General features: G+C 58.9%; 1 long non-coding RNA gene and 1 pseudogene across 1 annotated transcript; one reads left to right on the forward strand and one right to left on the reverse strand.

The window, feature by feature from the left end:
• Positions 1–778: 778 nt before the first annotated feature.
• LOC149520862 (uncharacterized) lies at positions 779–10,918 on the forward strand. The gene is made up of 2 exons (XR_016348235.1): positions 779–929; positions 10,398–10,918. It is a non-coding gene; the product is annotated as an uncharacterized LOC149520862 (long non-coding RNA).
• Positions 903–2,620, reverse strand: LOC149520863 (uncharacterized; annotated as a pseudogene).
• Positions 10,919–17,511: the final 6,593 nt, after the last annotated feature.

Here is a 17,511-nt window from a genome sequence, read left to right on the forward strand (position 1 = left end):
TTTCCGAAAATGCTTTTAACAGAAAACTTTTCCGTTAAAAGCATGTCCAGAAAATCATGCCAGTCTAGACGCAGCCTACAAGTCCCACTTGTTTTGCCAAGGGACAGAAGAACAAAAGGCAACAGGGTGTTGGGACTAATACCCCTGGCCAGTCAGGGCTCAGTAAACAATCCTCCTTAGCAAACCACCCACTGAAGCTTCAGGCCACTTGGGGGAATAAAGGCCCCAAACACTCCCTCTCAGAGCCCCTCACCTCTCCCTGCAGCCTTTAGCAGTGCTGCTGCTGCTCACTGCTTCTGAACCTCCATGTGAGTGTCATTCCTCCATGCTCCTCTACCCTCCCCCACAGGAAAGGCTTTTAAAGAGGTTCCAAGGCAGCCTAAAGTCAGCACACCTGGCTCTTAATTGAGTTATAGCCATCCTGCCTCAGCTGCCCCTAATTAACCAGGGCAGAGGGCTGATGCTGGGGGGTTTCCCCTCCCCAGAGCTGCCTTCCTCCCCTTTTATCAAGCTCTCTAACCTGTCCTGTGACCTTGAGGAGGAGAGAGGAACCGCTCTTCCACTGAGCACGGCAGGCTGTTGGCCTAGGCTTGTTGTGCTTTTTCCTCCCCCTGCACCCCTCCCCTTTTTGGGAGGGGCACTACTGGGGTTGTGGCAGGTGGGCCCAGACTGCATTCTGGGCTAGGTCCCCTTTTCTCTCTGCCTGCTCTATCTGCAGGCAGCCTTTCCCCACCCCCACCCCTCAGCTGGCTGCAGGAGCTGCTGGGGGTGTGGGGGTGGACAGGGGGGACTTTGCTGCCTCACCCTGGTGGGGGGAACGGGACCCCCATTTTCCATCTCTTTGGGGACTGCCTGGCCCCTTTTTTTCCACAGTTGCAGGCCTGGACTTCACCGTTCCTGCAGTTGCTACTCCCTCTGGAGTGGAGGAGGTAAGGGGGCTGCTTTACAGCAACTCCTGGGGTTCTTAATTCCCCTCCACAAGTTTGGGGGGGAGGGTGAGAGTTTGTGAGGGGCCTCTTGCCATCTGGGCCCCTAGGTGGCAGCTGGTGCAGCTTTTGTGGGGTGCTGGGACTAGGGGTGGTTCCCTCTGCTCCCTGCTGTCTCCCCTGCATTTCTGCTGCTGCTGCTGCTGCTCCCTCCCCAGCCTCAGGTACTGCAGGGGCCATCTTCTTCCTTGGCCCCACTGCTTGCCTCCCTGCCCCTCCCTTGCTCTGGTGGGTCCTGCAGCAGGTACAGAGAGCCTGCCACTCAGGCGCCCGTGGGCACACTAGCTTCCTTCCCCCCCCCCACCCCCCGGCCTGAAGTATCTTGCTGCCCTCCTGCTTTCTTGAGCAGGCCCCTTCGCACAGCCTGCATCCCCTCTCCTCTACCCGTGTGCCCATGCCCCCTCTGGCATCTCGTTCGGCGCCTGAGCCTCCCACTCTTCTTTAGTTACCCTCCCCCAAACACCTTTTCACTTCCCACATGCCTTTCAATGATTCACCCTCTCACATTCCCAGTGCAGCCGGAGGAGCCGCTTTTGCCGTCCTGTGCTGGGAGCTGTATTCCTTACTCCTTCCCCTTTCCCCTTCCTGAATTGTCGCCCTCCACCCCACTTCCAGCCTAGCGGGGGGAGCAGTGAACCTCCTTCCTCCCCTCCCTTTCCCTCCTTGTTCCCTCCCCTGGTGTTTTTGGTCCTCCCCTAATTGTTTGTTTGTTTGTCCTTCCCACCTATAACCACAATGGAGGGGCTGTCCAGCGACACCCCTGCCAGACCTTCCCCACCCCTCCCTAAAAACAAGAACCCCTCTGAGGCTGCCGGGGCCCCCGTCACTATGGTAGAGGGGGCGAAAATGGACGAGGACCCCGGGGCCTCGACCGCTTCTGCCGCGGCACCTCCGGTCACCTCTGAAGAACTTCCCCTGAAGGGTAGGAAGGGCCGGGGGACCAAGAAGGGCAAGAGCCCCGCCCGGAAGGCAAAACCTCCTGAGGCGAGGGCTCACTCCCCGGCCGCGACCCATCTGCTGGCCGCGGCCCCCCCCCCCTTCCCGCTCCCCTGTTCCTTCCACCAGCTCTGGGGGCAACGATGTCCTGGGCCCCAGGGCGTACGCCCAGGTAGCCGCCACCCTCCCACCTGCCGCCTCCCAAGCCGCCTCCCGGAATACCATCCCCGGCGGCCGCGGCCCCTTTCCCACCCTGACCAGGAGGCACGGGGTCCGTTGTCTCTTGGTGGCGGCCTCGCCCCACGTGGAGACCTACGTGCGGGCGTTGGCACGCGTGGTGGGGCCCGCGGCCGTGGTGGCGGCCTCTAGGATGTTCGGGAAGGTGGTATTCTTCCTGGCGTCCAAGGCCGCCGCCCAGGAGGCGGTGGAAAGGGGTTTGGCGGTGGGGGGAGTCCACGTTCCCCTCGAGCCTTTGGAGGATCTGGGCGTACGGGTGGTTTTGTCCTCCGTTCCTCCCTTCCTCCCCAATGCCGCCCTACTGCCTTTCCTCTCCACCCTGGGGAGGCCTCTGTCAGTCCTGAGTCCCCTTCCTCTGGGCTGCAAAGATCCTACCCTCCGCCACGTCCTCTCCTTTCGCCGGCAGGTACAAATCCGACTACTGCCGGCAGGACGTGGCGGAGAAGCCCTCGAAGGGTCATTTCTGGTGCCCCATCAAGGGGCCCGGTACCGGGTATACTACACCATGGGGGAGGCCCGGTGTTTTCTCTGTCAGGCGATGGGGCACGTCCGAAGGGACTGTCCCCTGGCCCGGTTTGGAGAGGCACCCGGGACCCCCGACGCCCGGGAGGGCACCGGCCCTACTATCGCCGGTGGCCCTGACGGTCCGAATCCTGGGGTCGCCCCTCCTCCAACCGTGACCGTCGTCAATCCCGCTCGGGTTCTGCAGGGCCCAGACGAGCATGCGGGTGCTGTTGCTGCCACCGCCAAAAGCGGCAAGGCCGGGCCCGCGGAGGAGAGGGCGGCGGGGTCAGTGACGGGACTCGGGCAGGACCTACCTCAGGGGGAGGTATCCCTTTCCCCTGCTGCCCAGCCCTCATCTACCCTTGCCCTCCTACCAGCGCCCTTGTCCCCTGGCTCTTCCTCCAATCAGGGCCAGCCCCCTTCTTCTGAGGGATGGGAGCTTACAACAGGGAGGCGCCGAAAGCGTGCTCGGCATTCCACCCCGCCCACTGAGGAGGAGGACAACCTCCCTGCACCTATGGGGATGGACGCTGAAACCGTCCCACCCTCTGAGCCCTCGAACGAAACACAGCACCGCGAAGCGGTTGAGGTGACCGTGGCGGTTGCGGGAGAGGTGAACACCTCCCTCCCGGGGTCCCTGCAAGAGGGGGCATCTGTGGAGGATGCTCCCACTGTTCCCACCTCCGCTGAGGGGGCGGCCGCTGACCTTGCCACCGACAAAGATCACCATCTGGTGGCGGGCAGCAGGCTCGCCTTCCTCTCTCAGGAGGTGGAGGCTTTGGGGCTGACCCTGGCTGCCTCAGAGGGGGATCATCAGGTCCTGGAAGGACAACAACAGACCTCTCCTTCCCTTTCCGACTCGCTGCTATCTCTTCTCCCTGCCTCTGAGTTGCCCCAGGGTGCGACCGTCTGCCCGGCCATCGGCAGCGTTTCGGCCGCAGCCGCCAAAACCCTTGAGGCTCTCAGCGGAAGGGAGGTCCCGTTAATATCCGTCACCCCCGGTGCTGAGGCCTCTGGTGCTGCACTCTCTGTGGCACTGGAGCCCAACACTGGGGAGAGTACCACTACCCCTACCGTTGCCACCGATTCTCTGCCCTGCAAGGAGGCACCGCATCCCGATGCCTCCTTCGCTGAGGCTTCTCGCCCACCTCCTTCTCCTGATCCCTGTTCCACCCCCCTCCCAACTGAGCTTCCCGCCCCTCTTCCTCCTCCCCCCATCCTTGTCTCTTCCCCAATCCTCCACCGCTTCTTCCCCCTACCCCTCTTCCTCGTCTCCCTCCCTTTCCTGATCCCCTGCCTGAACTCTTTTCTTCCCCTTACTCTGTTACTGCCGCCCCTGGGGTTGCCACGTTTACTCTAGACGTTGGCCCCCGGGAGGCGGTCTTCGTTTCTCCTGCTCCCAGCACGTCTGGGACCGGTCTCCCTCCCTGCTGGGAGGACAGTGGCGGACCTCAGACAGCCCGCAACCTGGTGTCGATGGGTCACGGGACTCAGGGAGAGGTCTGGCCCCAAGGCATTGGAGGGCCCGAGGCCCCGATGCCAGATGCACTGAAGGGCGAGATGCGTGATTTCTTGGAAGACATCCGAGGCTCCAAGAACAAAGTCGCTCTCACCCTTCAGCGCTGGGGAGATTTTCATCTCATCCTACAAATAGTAAGGGCCCTCCTAGGGGAGGGTAAAGGGACCGGGCGGCGGGAGGCCACGGCTTACCAGTGGGTCCGCAGCTTCCGTGACGCCCTTCTTACCTTTGGGCACGGTCCCGGTTTGCTGCGAGGCCCAACGGGGGCCGCTGGCACTCCCGCCAAGAAGGATCTTCCCCAGCCCTCTCGATGCCGGCGCTCATCATTGCCACTCTAAACACCAGGGGCTGCAGGTCCAGCCTCCGTAGGTGTCAGGTACTCTCCTTCCTTCGGAAGGGGAGGTACTCTGTCGTATTCCTCCAGGAGACCCACGCGGCTCTGGCTGCAGAGGCTAGCTGGCAGCTGGAGTGGGGGGACAGGGTTTATTTCAGCCACCTGTTGGCCCGTCAAGCCGGGGTGGCTACCCTGTTCTCCCCAAACTTGCAGCCCGAGGTGCTGGGGACCGCCGAGGTCGTGCAGGGTCGCCTGCTACATCTCCGGGTTCGGATAGAGGGGCTGATATTAAATCTTGTCAACATCTACGCCCCGTCATCCGTCTCGGAGAGGCTCCGCTTCTATCAGCGGGCGTCTGCCTTCCTCTGCTCTTTGGATCCTGACGAGTGCCTGGTTCTGGGCGGGGACTTCAATTGCACCCTCGAGGACCGGGACCGTACGGGGCCCGAGCAGTGCCCGGCCGCCGCGGACGTCCTCAGGGAGATAATAGACCATCACTCCCTGGTGGACGTCTGGCGTGACCTCCACCTGGGTGAGGAAATGGTTTTTACCTACGTCCAGGTGGTGGGTCATCGGTCTTTTCAATCCCGGTTGGACCGCATTTATCGGTCTCGCCATCATCTCTTCCGGGCCCACTCCTCTGGCATTAGGCCGGCCCCGTTCTCGGACCACCATTTAGTGGCCGTGAAGGCCTCTCTTTCTTCGGAGAGGCTGGGGCTGGCCTACTGGCACTTCAATAACAGCCTGCTGGAGGATATGGGCTTCGTAGCGTCCTTCCGGGAGTTCTGGCTGGCCTGGCGCGGGTGGCGGTGCGCCTTTCCCTCGGCACGGCAGTGGTGGGATGTGGGGAAGGTGCGCACGCGGCTCTTCTGCCGGGACTACACCCGGGGGGGCCAGCTGGCGCAGGGATGCGGCCATAGAGCAGTTGGAGCGGGAGGTTTTAGATCTAGAGAGGCGGCTTGCCACCGGCTCTGAGGATCCGCCCCTCTGCGGAGCGTACCGGGAGAAGCGGGAGGAACTCCGGGCCCTCGAGGACCTTCGAGTCTGGGGTGCCTTTGTTCGTTCTCATATCCATCTCCTTCGGGAGATGGATCGAGGTTCCCGCTTCTTCTATGCCCTGGAGAAAAAGAGGGGGGCTAAAAGACACATCGTCTGCCTTCTGGCAGAGGACGGCACCCCCCTCACGGATCCGGTGGAGATGCGCGAGAGGGCTCGTGCCTTCTACGCCTCTCTCTTCTCCCCGGATCCGACCGACGCCGACGCCCGCAGGGTTCTCTGGAACGAACTCCCGACGGTCAGCGCGGGCGACCGGGACCGGCTAGAGCTGCCTCTCTCCCTGGCCGAGTTCTCGGAAGCCCTCCGTCTCATGCCCACCAATAAATCCCCGGGCATGGACGGGCTGACCGTGGAGTTCTACCGCGTGTTCTGGGACGTCCTCGGCCCGGACCTTACCAAGGTCTGGGCCGAGTCCTTGGAGAGCGGGGTCCTCCCTTTATCGTGCAGGCGAGCCGTGCTTGCCTTGCTGCCCAAGAAGGGGGACCTCCGCGATCTGAGGAACTGGCGTCCCGTCTCGCTCCTCAGCACGGACTATAAAATCGTTGCCAAAGCCATCTCCCTAAGGCTGAAGTCCGTGCTGGCGGACGTGGTCCATCCAAACCAGACCTACACCGTCCCGGGCCGAACCATCTTCGACAACCTCTTTCTGGTCCGGGATCTCTTGGAGCTCGGGTGTAGGGACGGTCTGTCGTTCGCCCTCCTGTCCTTGGATCAGGAGAAGGCGTTCGACCGGATGGACCATGGGTACCTCCTGGGCACCCTGCGAGCCTTCGGCTTCGGGCCCCATTTTGTGGGGTTTCTCCAGGTGCTGTACGCCTCCGCAGAGTGCTTGGTCAAGCTCAACTGGACCCTGACCGCACCGGTCAGCTTCGGGCGGGGAGTATGTCAAGGCTGTCCGCTGTCGGGCCAGCTCTACACTCTGGCCATGGAGCCCTTCCTCCGTCTCCTTCGCAAGAGGTTGACGGGGTTGGTGCTCCGTGAGCCGGAGACGAGGCTGGTCCTGTCGGCATATGCTGACGACGTGCTCCTCGTGGTCCAGGACCCGGGAGACCTGGCGAGGGTGGAGGCTTGCCAAGCTGTTTACTCAGCGGCCTCCTCCGCCCGGGTCAACTGGGTCAAGAGCTCTGGCCTGGTGGTTGGGGCCGGGTGGCAGGCGGGCTCCCTCCCACCCGCGCTTCAAGCCATCAGGTGGAGCGAGGGTCTGCTGCTCTGTCTCAGCGTTTTTCTCTCTGCCACGCATCCCTCTCCACCAGAGAACTGGCAAGGTTTAGAGGCCAAGGTGGTTGGGCGGTTGCAGAGATGGACGGGATTGCTCCGGTGCCTCTCCCTGCGTGGGAGGGCACTAGTACTTAACCAATTGGTCCTGTCCATGCTCTGGCACTGTCTCAGCACCCTGGTCCTGACCCCGGGTTTCCTGGCCCCTATCCAGCAGCTGATGCTGCAGTTCTTCTGGCTGGGACTGCATTGGGTCTCTGCAGGGGTTCTCCATCTCCCCCTGGAGGAGGGAGGGCAGGGCCTGACGTGTTTGCGCACGCGGGTTCACGTCCTCCGCCTCCGGGCCCTGCAGAGACTCCTACTTGATGCAGGTAGTCCTGCGTGGAGCACGTTTGCGCACGCTTTCCTTCGCCGCTTCCGAGGGCTCCAATATGACCGGCAGCTTCTTTATTTGAGAGGTCTTCCGCGAGACCTCTCCGGGCTGCCGGCCTTCTACCAGGACCTCCTCCGCACCTGGAAGCTGCTTGCGGCGACCAGGTCCTTGGGAGCCACCTTGGGAGCAGACCTCCTCGCGGAGCCCCTGCTACACAACCCCCATCTACGTGTGCAGGTGGCGGAGTCTCCCTCGGCGTGCCGGAGGTTGGTCCTGGCAGAAACCACCAGAGTCGGAGACCTCCTGGACTACGACTGGGGAGACTGGGTGGATCCTTGGGCGCTTGCCCAGCGCATGGGGCTCTCCACCCTACGTACTCCCCAGCGCGCACTTCAGGAGGTGAAGGACGCTTTGCCGCCCACTGCTCGGGTTTACCTCGACAAGGTCCTGTGAGAGGGTGCACCCCGCCCACCCCTCACCCCCAGCCCTCCCGAACACTCCATCGGCCCCAAGCCCTGTGTACCTTCCCGACTGCCTCCCCCTCGTCATCTTAGCCGGCTGCACGCGATGCAACCGATCCCCTTCTGAACCGTGCCAAAGAGTCACCTGTACACGCTCGTGCTTCACACGCTCCACTTCCCCACCCTCGTGTCCCGCCCAGACACCAAGGGGCGGGACCTCCTACCACCAATGGAGGGTGGGGAGCCCCGGTGGGCCAGCCTCTATTCGACCTTGGTTCCACGGCCCACCGGGGACATCTGCTGGAGAATCCTGCATGGCGCGGTGAGCACGGGCACGTACTTGGCGGGGTTCAACCCCACCCCCGACACGTGCCTCTTCTGTGGCGTGAGGGAGACGCTGGCGCACATTTACATTGAGTGCGCCAGGCTACAACCCCTCTTTCGGCTCCTCCAGAACCTCCTCTTGCGGTTCTGGCTGCACTTTTCCCCCCCACTTGTTAATTTACGCACATCCCATCCGTGGCCCCACAAAGTCGCGGGACCTCCTGGTCAACCTCCTCCTAGCGATGGCCAAATGGGCAATCTATAAAACCAGGGAGAGGAGGTTGGCCGGGGGAGGGGCCTGCGACTATGGGGCCTATTTCCATTGCTGCATCCGCTCACGTATCCGGGCAGAGTTCCAATGGGCAGCGTCCACTGGCTCTCTCGAGACCTTTGGGGGGCAGTGGGCGCTGTCCGGGGTTCTCTGCTCGGTATCCCCATCCGGTTCCCTCGTTTTAACCCTTTGACCCTCACACCTGTACCTGTTTTTTCATTATTTGTCCCCAGTAATTATTTGGTTTTTCTGGGTTCTGTGGACCCTCCCCGCAGGCTGGGTGGAGGTCCTTTTAGATGTGTGCGGGCTAACGCTAACCCGCCTCCTGGACACCAAATAGTTGAGTTTGAGAGGGGAACCACTCTTCCACTGAGTACAGCAGGCTGCAGGTCAGGGCTTGTGCTTTTTTTTTTTCCTCCTGCACCCCTCCCCCCCCCCTCTTTTTTTTTTTTTTTTTTTTTTTAAGGAGTGTGTAGGGAGTTACTGAGGTTGTGGTAAGTGGGCCCTGGCTGCGTTCTGGGCCAGGTCCCCTTTTTCTCTCTGTCTGCAGGCAGCTTCCTTCCACACACCTGCCTCCCCCCTCAGCTGGCTGCAGGAGCTGCTGGGGGTGTGGTAGTGGATGGGGGGGTCTCTGCTGCCCTCACCCTGGGGGGGAGGACCCCCATTTTCCATCTTTGGGGACTGCCTGGCCCCTTTCTTCACTGCTGCAGGCCTGGACTTCACTGTTCCAGTGGCTACTACTCCCTCTGGAGTGGAGGAGGTAAGGGGGCTGCTGTAGAGCAGCTCCTGGGGCTCTTCCTTCCCCTCCACAAGTTTGCGTGGGGTGGGGAGTGTTTGTGAAGCGCTGTCTACCAGCTGGGTTGTAACGACAGAAAAAGCTCCCTCTCCGACTTCCCCACTTTTGGTGCACTAAGCATACACAGTAGCCTTGGCTGTTGCTACTGCCCTCTCTCTGCCCTTACTACTTCTTACGATTTGCTGCCCCCATTACCACCGGCTCCACGCCATCCTGGGCCAGCCAGCCCCACAAGCCCCGGATGTCCCCATTGACAGCAGTGTGCACCGCCCCCACCCCCCCCCATTCACCAGGACCACCGAGTCGGGGAAAGGACACAGCAGCGGAGGATGAGGCCGGCACTGCCACCCAGCAGGCCCCCTCCAGCAGCCCCGATATCTCCTGTGCATCCTCTGAGGCCGGGGGAAGGATCCACCAATGAGTCTTGCACTTTGCACTCACTAGGGCGGGGGGGGAGCCAGGTGCCCAGAGGGGGGAGGGTCGAGCATGTCACTCAGGCCACGTGAGCTGCACGCTGTGTAGCATTAGGCAGGAAGCAGCACGTGCAACCACGTGCAGCCTGGTGACCGAGTGGCACGTGGCCGCGGCAGGCAGCTGCAGGGCACGCCTGGGACCGTGCTGCTCACACACATCCGGCGGGACCAGGGGGAAGGGTGGATGCCGGCTGGAACCAGCCAGGGCCCCAGGGACTCAGCCCAGAGCCCGCACCTCCGCAAGGGTGCAGCACGCAGAACGGCACACTGCCCCATGCCTGGCTGTGAGGCACAGCCAGCTGCTCCTGGGAAAACCGCAGCGTCACAGCCCTGGGAGCGTGGGCCCCACTGAGCCCCTCGCCTGCTCCCGGTGCCTTGGCTGGCCCCCCGAGGGAAGTCCCCACTGCGGCCACACATGTCCCTGGGCTACGTGTGTGAGGGCTAGCGGGAGAGGGAGGGGGGAAGCGCTCGGGCTGCAAGGATGGGACCCCCCCCAGTCACTCTCCTGGTTCCGTCCAGGAGATATCCCACGCGATGGGGATCTGAGAGCCCAGACCACCTCTGCCAGACGTGCTCCCAGGCACTGTGTGGGGATGCATCTCGCTCCCTGTCAAACACCAGTGATTAGCCCAAAGCCTCACAGCCTCCACCGGCAGGGAGTTCCACAGGTTAACGCAACACATGCGCCATCCCGCCCTCCATGGGGCCAGGACACAGACCGGTGGTTACAATACATGGAGGAGGAACCTACTCCAGGGGCGGTCCTCCTTGCAAACATACAACACGGGGGGCACTGAGTGGGCCCAAGCCACACTACTGTGGTGTCACCTGGGCTCAGGGGTGGAGGGCATGAGGTGTGGGGACAGTGGCCGGCCTGCCTGACTGACCCACCCTTTCTTCTCTTCCCTGCAGCGGGACCAAGCACAAGCCGGGGACCCTCCAGTCCAGCAGCAGCGGCACCCCGGCCACCCAACCACGGAGGCAGCGGCTCCGCCACCGTGACCAGCTCCTCTGGCACCATGTGCAGGCCGTCGAGCACATCGAGGCTGCGATTAGGCAACGCGTCGAGGGGGACCTGCAGTGGCGCCAGGAGGCCTAGGCTGCCTTCCAGGCCCAGTGTGCGTGCATGGCGGAGTCTATCGCCACCCTCACCGCCCACCTTGGTCACGCCGTCTACTATGGCATGGCCTTGCCCCATGCCCCTGCCATCCCTCCCCAGCACTGCCCCTGCCCCCTCCTGCACTGCCCCCCCCTGCTCCTGCCCACCTCCCCGTGCAGCCTGCCCCGACGTGGCCTGCCCCCTATTTGCAGGTCTGCCCCCACAGGAGCAGTTGCAGGGGCCACCCCTCCCAGGAGTAGCTCCTCCCCCTCCCAGTTCAAGGTCTCCTCCCCCTTGTAAATAAAAACATACAAGTTTTTCTGTTAAACACCAACACAGTTCTGTTTTGATTGGGAGGGGATGGGAGGGAGTTGTATGGGGAGACCAAGGCGACCCTACTATGAGGCCTGTGTGAACATGCCCGTCAGGGCCTCTCGGATGCGCACCCCATCCTGGTGTGCCTGGCGGATGGCAGCTGTGTGGGGCTGTTCGAAGGCCTGGCCCTCGGCTGCCATCCATGCGGGGAGGAAGGCCTCCCCACTCCGCTCCACAATGTTGTGGAGCACACAGCATGCGGCCAGTACCTCCGTTGCATTCCGCTCACCCATCTCGAGACGGGTGAGTAAACAACGGAAGCGGGCCTTTAAGCAGCCGAAGGCGCACTCCACTTGATTTCGGGCCCGGTTGAGGCGGTCGTTGAACCGGCCCGGTTCTGGTCCGGCCGCCCCGTGTACGGCCGCATTAGCCAGGGCAGCAGGGGGTAGGCCGCGTCCCCGATGACGCAGATGGGCATAGGCACATCCCCGACAGTCAACTCCCGCCGGGGGAAGTAGGTGCCCGCCTCCAGCCTGCGAAACAGTCTGGAGTTGTGGAGGATGCGGGCGTCGTGTGCCCTGCCGGACCAGCCCACATAGATGTCCAGGAAGCGGCCCCGGTGGTCCACGAGAGCCTGGAGAACAATAGAGCAGTACCCCTTCCTGTTTGTGAAATGGGCCGCTCGATGCTCCGGGGCCCGAACGGGGATGTGGGTTGCATCCAGGGCTCCCCCGCAGTTGGGGAACCCGAGGGCAGCAAAGCCGGCCAGCGTAGTGTCCACGTCGCACAGGTGGATGACTCTCGGTAGCAGGACGTCGTTGCTGGCGTGGACGACCTGCAGAAGGGTGCAGAGAAACACAGGGGAACACATCACATAAGGCAGGGTGAGTGTGCGCTCCCTTGCCCCCCCCCCCGTGATTCCCTCTGTCCTCACGTGCACACACACATGCGCACACACACACCAGGGCCCCCTCGCGCCCCCCCCCCCCCAGCAGGCCTGTGCAAGGGAGGGACGGCCCAAACCCCGGGTGACCCAGCCTGGAGTCTTGCCTGCCCCTGGGCATGGAGTGCAGCACCCTCCCCCCCGCCCCCCCCCCCCACTCCCCCCAGGACTTACCTCCATGACGATCACACCGACGGTGGATCTGCCCACCCCGAACTGTTGTGCCACCGATCGGTAGCTGTCCGGGGTGGCCAGCTTCCAGACTGCGATGGCGACCCTCTTGTCGAGGGGGATGGGTGCCCGCAGCCGGGGGGTGGCTCTCTGGAGCGCAGGGGTGAGCCAGGCACACAGCTCCAGGAACGTCCGCTTTCGCATGAGGAAATTCCGGAGCCATTGCTGGTCGTCCCATTGCCCCAGGACCAGCCGGTCCCACCAGTCGGTGCTGGTGTCCAGTCTCCACAGTGGCCTCTCCACGCTGGGGTGGGGATGCCACAGGGACGCCATGGCCTCCCTGGTGAGGGAGTCCAAAGCAACCTGCGCCTCAAGGTCCTGAACACGAGGGCACCAGCCTGGAGCAGCAGCTGCAGGCACTCGAAAATGGCCGAGAGGGGCCAGAGCAGGCACATGGCCACCCCTGGCTCCATGGCGGACAAAACAAGGCACAAGAAACCAAAACCAGGCAAAAGCACTAGGGGGCAAAAGGCAGTGGTGTCCAAAAGGCACAGGGCAACCACCAAAACTGCTAGGGCTGTCAGTCCCTGCCAGAGGTCCTAACACACGCAGCAGGAGACAAACGGCTCTCCAGAGAGATCCCTTTAAGCACGTGTCTGAACGGAGCTCCAGCCCCGCCCCCGGAAAGGGCTGGTGGCCTTTTGCCCTCTGCAAAATGGTTCTGGGCTTCTGCTTTTGCACAAAAGCATCCCACCAATGTAGACGCACTTTTGCACAAATACTTAACAGAAAAACTTTTCCATTAAAAGTATTTGCGCAAAATCATGCCAGTCCAGACATAGCCTATGTGTATTATATTGTGTCATCTTACATCCGTCCCAAGGGCAAAAATCTTTTGCAACAATGGAGGTTTGGGCTGATGAACAGTGGCTGCAGAACTTTTGGATGCTCAGGTCCACATCTGTGTGCAAAAAACTCACCAAAATAAAAGCTACACTGACAATGGAGAAGCAAATATAGATTGCACTATGGGGACCTGCAACACCAGATTCTTATTGGTCAATCAGAGGTCTCTCTACTAAACCAAGGTGGTATGGATTTCTTTAATGTAAGTAGTGAGAACGTATTGTTAAAGATCACTTCATATTCAATGCTCTGTTAATACCTCTGCAGTCACAGAACAACAAAGTACTGTAGTATTACTGGGTTTAAGGCTGTTGTCTTACAACTTTCTTAAGTTTCCATATATAAGGGGACTGTAGTCCCCTTACTAAAACTCAGTGGGGGGTGTTTTGGTTGGCTAGCTCCCAGTACCAGAAGAAAGGGGATGGGTCGATGGGAAATCAGGACCCTGAGACTGACAGTCCCCTGGAACAATGGGGAGAGGCCAATGCTCTAGGTCAGCCAGATTGACAGGATGGTCAAGCTAATCAGGAAGTGAGGAGGCCAGGGGGTTCCTGTCCTCCGTGTGAGCTGGAATTGCCTGGGACAGTGGATTGCTGTTGAATTGTATTTGCTTTGAACTGTATGTAGTGATCAGTGGGTCAGGGAAGCATCCAGTGCAGAGAGAGTACCCCAGAGTGGGGACACCCTAGCCCCTGCCCTAAGGGACCACAACAAGGTTGGGGGTTGAGCCCCCCCAGGAATCCTGGGCCCAGCCTTGTTGGGGGTATGAGGACTCTGCCACAAGGGAGAGTGGAAGGGGAGTCCTCTAGGTCAGGCAGTGCTCTGGGTAAAGGAAGTGGGAGCAAGGACTTAGATCCTTTCGCTAACCCACTTCACCGGGGTAGTGCATAAGCCAGGAAAGTTCCCCACAATAGTGGGACCATTCCCCCACTTACACATAGCAATATTTCTGAGTAAGGCTAAGTTTTCATGGACTCATAGAATATTAGGGTTGGAAGAGACCTCAGGAGGTCTTCTAGTCCAACCCCCTGATCAAAGCAGGACCAACACAAACTAAATTGTCCCAGCCCCCTTGGGGTTTGTCAAGCCGGGTCTTAAAAACCTTTAAGAGTGGAGATTCCACCACCTCCCTAGGTGACCCATTCCAGTGCTTCCCCACCCTCCTAGTGGGACAGTGTTTCCTAATATCCAACCTAGACCTCTCCCACTGCAACTTGAGACCATTGCTCCTTGTTCTGCATCTGCCACCACCGAGAACAGCCTCTCTCCATCCTCTTTGGAACTCCCCCCCCTTCAAGTAGTTGACTCATATCCAGTTCCTCTCCCATTGTAACCCCCAGGTCCTTTTCTGCAGAACTGCTACTTAGCCATTCAGTCCCCAGCCTGTACCAATACTTGGGATTCTTCCATCCCAAGTGCAGGACTCTACACTTGACCTTGTTGGACCTCATCAGATTTCTTTTGGCCCAATTCTCTAATCTGTCCAGGTAACTCTGGATCCTATCCCTGCCCTCCAATGTATCTACCTCTCCCCCCAGCTTAGTGTCATCCGCAAACTTGCTGAGGGTGCAATCCATCCCCTCATCCAGGTCATTAATTTTGTCACAGCTATTTATGTTAAAAGTCAGGGACAGGTCACAGGCAATTCAGAAAAATTCATGGAAGCATGTGACCTGTCCTGACATTATAAATATTTGACAAAAATGTGAGGCACTGTGCAGCTGGTTCTGGGGCCCCCACCACTGTTGGGTGCGTGGAGGTTGGAGGTCCAAGGTCCCCCTCCACCCATTTCTGGCAGGTCCCCCTTGCCACTCTGCCCCCCAGCCCCAGTGTCAAGGGGCTCTCCAGTCTTGACTCACGAAGGCCCCCTCCCCCAGCATCTGCTTTAACCAAAACTTATCAGAAGAATTCTAGTTATCAAGTGGGTTACTAGCAGAATGGTTGTGGCATGAAAGTGGGTTCTGTGCTGAAACTGCTGAATCTGGGGGCATGTGAGGGTTGCCCTGGGGAGCCTGGGTGCAGGATAGCTCCATTGGGAGAGAAAAGTGACAGAAGGGAAAAGTAGAGCTCTAAGAACATAAGTGACACAAGTAGTACATTAATAGAATTATCAACCCTCCCACCCCCCAGAGAAGTGACCCCAATAACTGAGCATACCCCAAGTACTGGGAAAATCTGGTAACAGTACCCAAATACTAAGGGTCTTCCTGGCTAAGTGCATGAATAATCAAGAATTTTTACCAAAACTGTATAGTGTGGAGGCAGGAAAAGGGAATAAGGGAATGTGTGTGCAGCCATCTTGGTCTTGTTAGCAAGAGTCAGGCTAAGTCTGTGGCCTGACAACGCGAGATCTGTAATTAGACGCTGCCTTCGCCTCTCGCCTCCATACGGAGATAAGGGTAGAACGCTGACTCTGGCAGGGACCTTGAGATAAGGAGCATCTGGGTGGAACTAAATAACTGTTAGCCATTGGTGTTTGGAATGGGAAGGAGACTAATTGTTATTGTTATTATATCCAATGGACAGTATAGAAACTGCTTCATAATTGCTTGTATTCGAAGATCTGCCTCCGCCCCGTCCGAACCAGTTTTTCCCTTGCTGCAGCTCGTAATAAAACTGCCTCTGGCTACTTGTTGCTTACAAACTCAGAGTGAGGACAATGTTTTCTTCCACAATTTGGTGCCGTGACTCGGATGGCAACGCCCGATTGAAGACAGCGACAGCGGCTGCAGACCATCCCCCTTCACCCCCAGATTTCCAAACGAGAGGTAAGAGACCTTTTGAAATCTCTACTGGGGTGTGGAGGAGGACTGCCTGTGGGGTCGTCTGCTTCTTGTGGGCTCACGCCATCCGAACTTCTTGAATCAGCAACAAGGTCACACGCAAAACGGTTCCGGGGAGGTTGTTTTGTTATCCCCGGGTAGGCCTAAGTTTACGCAGTGCTGGGAACTGCTGTGGTATTGGTGGTGCCGCCCCGGGTACGGGAAGAAGGTTGTATTGCGTCCGGACATAAGGTTTATGCAGTGCTGGGAACTGCTGTAGTTCTGGGGGGAAACGTGTTGTTTGCCGCCCCTGGGGGGAACAGTGTTGTTTGCCACCCCAAATATGGACAAGGTCCATAATGAGAGATGCATCTAAAAGTGGGAACATTTCTGTGTGAAAAGCATGCTGAGTGTGAATGTAACGAGTGGAGTGTGAATGTCGCTGCCCAGGTCTGAGACAAGCTGATTCCAGCCGCACCAGGGCTCTCCCACAAGGGAGTTCTGAACGCAAGGGGGGGGGGTCAGCCGAACCTCGAGACCGAGCGGATATGTGAGGGAGTGACGACTCCCCTTATTTCATGAGCTGCTGATAAGGTCTGACACTCTAGACCCAGCAGACCCCTTCTTCGGAGTGTGTAGATTTAGTTTCCTATAAGCCACTGAACGGACGGGGAGTGGACAGGATGCTCCCCTGAATGACTAAAATGGATGGGGATCAGTCTAAGCATACCCCCCAGACTGCTGAAAGGCACCCCTGCGTACTACATGTACGTGCATCATGGTCCAAGAACCTGTAAGCATTTGACAGATTGACAGAGAAAGAAATTAAAGCCCTGAGGGATGAGATTGAAGCTCAAAAAAGCAAAAATCTGCCCTGCAGTGAGAAATGTAACTTACACGCAAGTGCACAGCCTCTCCCAAGCTTAGGGGGGAATTTGGCCCAACATTACCTCCACTCCTCTCTATGCCCAGCCCTATATGGGCCCTTACCACACATTACTGAAGATAGAGAGGAGGCACAGAAGATAATTGAAAGGGATCAGATCTTCCCTCTAGAAGAACGGGCTCTAGTTACAAATCTGTCCGATCCAAAGCAAAACACTGAGTTTTGGAATAGACTTAACAGCTTGTGGGAAGTATTCCTCCAAATTCTCAAGGAAGGAATGCCTGCCGACCAGCAAGCCATATTGGCCCTAGGCATTTTGGTTGGAAACATATACACGGAACACAACGCAGGAGTAGGAAAGGGCTGCCAAGCAACTTTAGGAGATTCTCAAGCCCTTGTTAGCGAATAGATAACTACAGCTTCTCTGGCTGGAATCGCAGGCTACCCAAGGATGTTTCTCAACGCACGAGTGGGGGCCGTCCAGAAAAAAAATAAACAGTTAAAACCTTTCCCTCACACACTGTTATAATTAGCTTGAGGGCGTGGGAGGACGTAACCTAAAAGCCACCCTAAAAGCCAACTAGTGGGAATTGAATTTGAAGATGTAATCACTAGAAGCTAAATCTGCCCTAACAAGGAGACACATTCTGCAACATAAATCTCCTTACAGAGCATGGGGGAGTGGATCCACCCCAGAGTCAGCAGCATAGATCAACTGCTGCAGCATGGATGTTATGAAAACCCTATACTGAGAAGTTTAAAATTAGTAATAGCTGACTGCAATAATACACATTTGGATTTACCTATAGAAAAGAATTAGGAGGTGTGGGGGCTAATGGGAAAGCCACCCTCCTTACCACATTAATACTGGACAAACATGTGTCATTGGGAAGGGTCATTTAGCAGGAATCAGGACAGATCATAAGAAGGAATTAAGCGATTGT

This window comes from Pelodiscus sinensis, chromosome W (assembly GCF_052426305.1).
Source record: "Pelodiscus sinensis isolate ZL-2025 chromosome W, ASM5242630v1, whole genome shotgun sequence".
Taxonomy (NCBI): Eukaryota; Metazoa; Chordata; order Testudines; family Trionychidae; genus Pelodiscus; species Pelodiscus sinensis.